Source organism: Arachis ipaensis, chromosome B02 (assembly GCF_000816755.2).
Source record: "Arachis ipaensis cultivar K30076 chromosome B02, Araip1.1, whole genome shotgun sequence".
In the NCBI taxonomy this organism is placed as follows: domain Eukaryota; kingdom Viridiplantae; phylum Streptophyta; class Magnoliopsida; order Fabales; family Fabaceae; genus Arachis; species Arachis ipaensis.
In genome coordinates this window covers 97,480,002-97,485,912 of record NC_029786.2, presented here as the reverse complement: position 1 = coordinate 97,485,912, position 5,911 = coordinate 97,480,002, and the positions used below count along the sequence as shown (strand labels likewise).

Here is a 5,911-nt window from a genome sequence, read left to right as displayed (position 1 = left end):
TTTAGTAGATAATATAATAATAGAAAATAATAGTATTTAAATTCTACATCAATCTATTTTTATATCTAGTTTCACTTACTTTTAATATTAATGTTTAATTAATTTTTTTTTTAAGTGAAACATTGTATCAAGAGTGTGGTACTTTGTATTTGTTGTTTGTAGAATTTGACACTATATCTATCGAGTTCTATTATATTTTAAATTGTGTAAAAAAACGCGACATAATACGCATAGTGTTCTACTTAACCTAAAAGTTTAAAGATTGTTTAGGGGAATGGACTAAAGTAAATCAAATCGGAGGATGTATAAAGAGGAAGCAACACTCTAATACTAGCCATGACAGCAATTCAGGTTCTTCTACTCCTCAACTGAGGAAGAAGCTTATGCCTTCTTGGCTACTAGACGGCCTATCTAGCCTCTCAATGAATGATAAAAGTCAACAAATAAAGAGAAAATAGCAACTAGAGAGATGCTTAATGATATGTTAAAATAAATCTCGGAGGAAGCGTGGCTAGCCAACACAGATAATGGTTCAGCCATAATGCTGGAAGAAAGCCCAATACCAATGAATAAAGGCAATGTGGTAATTAATGCTGACAAATCAGCTTCTCGTCCCAAAGGGCTAACTTTAAAACAATTAGCTTGAGAAAGAGCCCAGATGATACATGGTGGGGCAGCGGGTAGCAAAAGAAGAATTTTCGAAAAAGAGTACGTTGAGGGGAACAAGAAGATGTGTTTAGAGGAGAATGCTTCTACTCTTGGGAGTGGTGGGTGCCAGCCATCAATTGGCATCCAAAGAACCATCAAACTTCTAAACTGGAATTGTCAGGATGGTTTAATTACTCTGCCGATCTATATAGTAGTTTTACTAAATTTTCAATTAGATCTCTATACTTTTTTTTTCACCAACACCTACACTAACACTAGAACCTATAACAACATCAACACCAGAACCAATCATTGTACCAGCACTAGAAACAGAATCAACAACAGTAGAATTAGAGCCAACATAGAGCTTGATTTTGTTGACAATGAAAATGGCTATGGCCTTTATGGCACAGAGTCTTCTGCTACTCAATATTCTTCTCCTAATAAGGAGATTCCAATCACAACAACAACCATCTTTGAAAATGAGCTTCTTGATAAAGATCTCACTTATGAGAGCTTCAACAACAACAACAATAATTGTAACTACAATCCCAACAGCTACAGCAAGAATGAGGTGAAAAGAAACAACAACAATTACAACAATGAAGAAGAATTTAGGAACAATTACAACAATGGCTATAACAACTACCGAGAACAAACGAGAAAGGAGCAGCTCGTCGGCGACCTCCTCCAACAACAATGGCAGCAGCGATGTGACCCTCTACCTCCTTGCTCTTCCGCAGCCTCGACCTCTTTCTTTCTCCCCGTAATGTGATCTCTCTTTTGCAGTCTCTCTCTTTTTCTGTCTTTCTCGGTGCGAAGATGACGGTGTCGGAGGCCACCTCGAAGATCGACGCAGCTGATCTGGGAGCTTTTCTTTAGTGGGTACCCCAACATGGGAACTTTTCTTCAGTGGAAAACGCAAGAGTGGAGCTCGGGAGAGGAGGAACGTGGAAGGAGGGGTGTCGAAGTCAAGCTCAGGAGGTGGAAAGAAAGCTCGTCTGGGAGGGATCGGGGAGGAGGGAGGGGAAAGGAGGGGTGCGCGGAGGTGGGAAGAGTGAGGGTGGGAGAGGGAGAGGGAAAGGCGAGAGTACAGAAGGGAGACAGAGAGGAGGAAAAGGAGGACAGTGTGAGGTTAATTTTGTCTTTGTAAAAACAGAAGGGGAAAGATAATTAGGGATTTAGAAAAAAGTTAGGGTATCTTTAATTTGAAAATAGAATATTCTGTTTAATTTTCAAACGTTTTTTTGTTACGATAAGGATTTAATTAAAAAAATATATTAGTTCAGGGACCCAATTAAAAAGAAAAAATGTACAGAGACCTAATTAAAATTCGGTAAAATTATAAGGACTGACAGAATAATTAAACCTTGTCAGGATTTAGGGAGACCACTAACAATCCAAAACCTTAAAAGGATATGCCAATCCCACTCCCCCGAGGTTGTGTTCCTCTGCGAAACTAAAAACCAACCTCGACAGGTGAAAAGTAAGCTCAAAACTTGCAAGTTTGTAGAATGGTTCATTATTAATAATCCAATCGGGACAGCTGGTGGTCTAGCCTTGGCGTGGAAAGAGGGGTTGGATGTCGAGATCATTTCATGTGGAGAGTATTTCATAGCAGCCAAAATTAAGGAGGGAGTTAATAATAGTCACCGGGGCTAGTAGGTGTGTATTTAAGCACTTTAGAACAAATCAAATTAGAATAGTTTTCATAATTAACTACTTTTCTGCAGCAGTTCCATGATACAATTGTTTTGATGGGGATTTTAATGTTATTGTGGGCCAACATGAAAAAGCGGTGGTAGCTTAAAATTGGATATTTTTACTGCATAATTTACATGTTTTACTGATAGCAATAGCTTGCTGGATATGGGCATGAATGACAAAATTTTCACCTGGTCCAACAAGCGAAGCGGGGCAGATCTGTTATGGAGAGACTTAGTCAAGCTCTATTGAACAAGAGATGGTCTAATCTATATCCTACAACATCTCTACAAAGGCTCCAAGAAAATGGGTCAAATTATGCTCTAATTCTGCTAAATACTAACCCCCTAATTGAGAAAGCTAAGCGTCGGTTCAAATGGCAGGAAATGTGGTGGGAAATGATAATGTCCGAGCAATAATTACTAAAACCTTGCAGTCAATGTACGAGGGATCAGCCATGTACATCCTATCCCAAAAAATGAAAGCATGCAGACATAGGATGGTGCAATGGCAACAAACTTCAAATGCTAATTCAAAAAAGGAGATTGATGATTTGACCAGATAATTTGAGGCACTTAGAGAAGATAGGATTAATGAAGGAGAGCAAGTTCAAATGCTGGAGAAAATATTAAAATCGGCCTACCTAAGAGAAGAAAGTTATTGGCTCGAAAAATTCAGGATCAAGTGGTTGAAGGAGGGAGACAAGAATACTAAATTCTTCTATCAGTCGTTCCGATCGAAAAACCGTCGTACCGAAATCTGGAGGTTAGTAAAATCTGATGGAAAAATGACTACTACTAATGCAGAAATAGCTGAAGTTGCAGAGGATTATTTTATGAACATTTTTTCTTCCACTAATACTGCTGATCCTATGGGATTCCTTGCGGATTTCCCATCCAAAGTAACTCCAGCCATGAATAAAAGACTATTAAGACTAGTTTTGATGGAGGAAGTTAAACGAGCAATTTTTAGCATCCATTCCCAAAGTGTCCTAGGTGACGATGGTTTTACTTCTAAATTTTTTTAATTTTATTGTGACATATATAGTTGCTGAAGATGTTTTTAAGGCTATTAGAAATTTTTTGTGAGTGACAGATTACTGAAATTCTTTAATCATACTCAAATTTGTCTCATTTCAAAGATTCCTAATGCAACTGATATGACTAAAATTAGACCGATCAATCAATCTTTACAAGTTTATCTCAAAAAATTTTGGTCCAAAGGACTACAAAGTATTATGAATAATCTTATTTCTCCTGATCAAAGTGCATTTTTGAAAGGGAGATTAATGATAACATACTCATAGCCCATGAATGCATGCACTACTTGAAAACCAAGAAAATAGGTTTACTGACAGATATAGCTCTAAAGTTAGACATGAGCAAGGTCTATGATCAAGTGGAGTGACATTTCTTGTGGTTTATGTTGGAGAAACTAGGATTTAATCCTAGATGGATTGGTTGGATACAAGAGGTGATGATTACAGTTTCTTACTCTGTGATTGTTGAAGGTCAACCCTATGGCTTTTTTAAGCCACATAGAGGCATCCGTCAAGGTAACCCTCTATCCCTCTACCTCTTTCTCTTTTGCGCAGAAAGTTTATCCTTCTTGCTTAAGAAAGCAGAGCAAAACAATCTCATCTCAGGTATTCAGATCAACAGGAGATATCCCTCTATAAACCATTTACTATTTGCTGATGATTCAATTTTGTTCGGTAAGGCAACAAAAGATAGATGTGACAATATCCTAGAATTGCTCAATTCGTATTCAAATTTTAGTGGCCAACAAGTGAATCTTAATAAGTTGACAATATTTTTCAACATAATATCCCTTCTGATAAGCGATTATTGCTAGCTAAAAGACTACGCATCAGGAATATAGGAGCCCAAGACAAATATCTTGGGTTATCATCTACTGTCAACTGATCCAAGAGGGCTACTTTTAGCTCAATCAAGAAAAAAGTCAGACAGAAAGTTCAAGGTTGGAAGAGAAGGCTGCTATCTACAACTGGTAGACACGTTTTCATTAAGGTGGTAAGAGAAGCTATTCCTATTTAGTCACTTTCTTGCTTTAGGATACCAGATTCTCTTCTTTCTGAATTCCATATCATTATCACTCAATTTTGGTGGCGTCAGAAAGGTTCAAAGAGAAAATGACATGGATTAGCTGGGACACTATGTCAAGACCTAAGGGTGAAGGTGGGCTTAGATTCAAAGACTTAAAGGGCTCAAAACCTAACTCTACTTAATAAACAATCTTGGAAAGTAATTACTCAACCTCAATCGCTGTTAGCTAGAATCCTAAAAGGCAAATAGTATCACTACAACAATTTATTACATGCAGAGTCAGGAAACTCACCTTGGTGGGATTGGAGGAGTTTACTGGAAGGCCGCAGAGTGCTGGCCAAAGGCTTGTGCTGGAAATTGGGTCAGCTGTTAGCATCCACAGTTCCACACCTTAAGAGATCCTTGGCTCGCTCCTAATCACCATTTTGTACCTCTTCCAAGCTCTGTTGTAAGCATGCCCAATCATTCTATGGACAGAGTCAGTGATTTGCTCCTTCCAAATAGAACCTGGTATAAAGAATTAATTCATCAATTTTTTTCTTCTCAGATACTGCACAACAAATTTTGGCTACAAACATTTCTAATAGAAAAGATAAAATCTATTGGACAAAAACAAGAAATGAAATTTATGAAGTCAGTTCCGGCTATCAAATCACATACCTGCTCTTCCATCACTCAATTGTATTTTGCCCGAATCTAATGCAACACAAAGAGACCTGGAGTCAACTCTGGAAGCTTCCTCTTCTCCCAAAAGTCAAAATCTTTTTTTGGAGAAGCCTCCACAAAAAGATCCCAGTCCTTAATAATCTCCATCGTCAAATCTACTCTATTTCACCAATATATCGATTCTGTAATAGAACACCAGAGACAGTGAATCATTGCCTGTTTGATTGTGAGAAAGCTTCAGAAATTTGGAGAAGAAGCTCTGTACCTGGTTCCCAGTCAAGCAATGATTCAGACTCCTTTTGGCATAGATGAAAGCAAGCTATGACAGTCTGTAAACATCAGAATCAAAGTAGGCATTTGATGGTGGAATGGACAGTCTTGAGTTAGTGCATCTGAAAGACACGCAATAGAGCCATTTTCGAAGACAAAAATGGTACCCCTAAACAGATCTTGGAGCATTGGCGGAAGCTAGTCGATGAACTCCTCTCCAATCATTAATTAAAGCACTTTTCCTTTCTTTAGTTTCATTACTTCTTTTAATATATCTGATGTGATGTTAGCTTTTGTTGAGTATTTGGGAGAACTCCTTTTTTTTGTTATTTATCCTAGTCACGGATGAATTTTTATTTGGTGGATACTACAATGAAGATTTTATAATTGTTTTCATATGAAAATATTTTTTTTTTACTCTTAAATGATAGATTGTAAATTTAGATTTTGATATTTATAAAAGTGTTATCTCTATTTAAAGTGTGGCTAAATAATAACTCATATTTTTAAATAAAATATTTTTATAAAAAGATATTTTTGTCATTTTCATTTGAATA

The 5,911-nt window shown here is 37.1% G+C and overlaps 1 protein-coding gene across 3 annotated transcripts in view; it reads right to left on the bottom strand.

The window, feature by feature from the left end:
* Nucleotides 1-5,654, bottom strand: part of LOC107625878 (uric acid degradation bifunctional protein TTL-like) — a 17,332-nt gene extending 11,678 nt beyond the window's left edge. Inside the window, exons 1-3 of one of the 3 annotated variants that reach the window (XR_002357914.1) lie at nt 5,350-5,642; nt 5,079-5,266; nt 4,711-4,925 (exon numbers count right to left, since the gene is read on the bottom strand). The gene's annotated coding sequence lies outside the window, so the exon portion shown is untranslated. Of the gene's footprint in view, nt 1-4,710; nt 4,926-5,078; nt 5,267-5,349 lie in introns of all 3 variants that reach the window. The other 2 variants (XR_001617406.2, XM_016328609.2) reach the window with 2 other exon arrangements.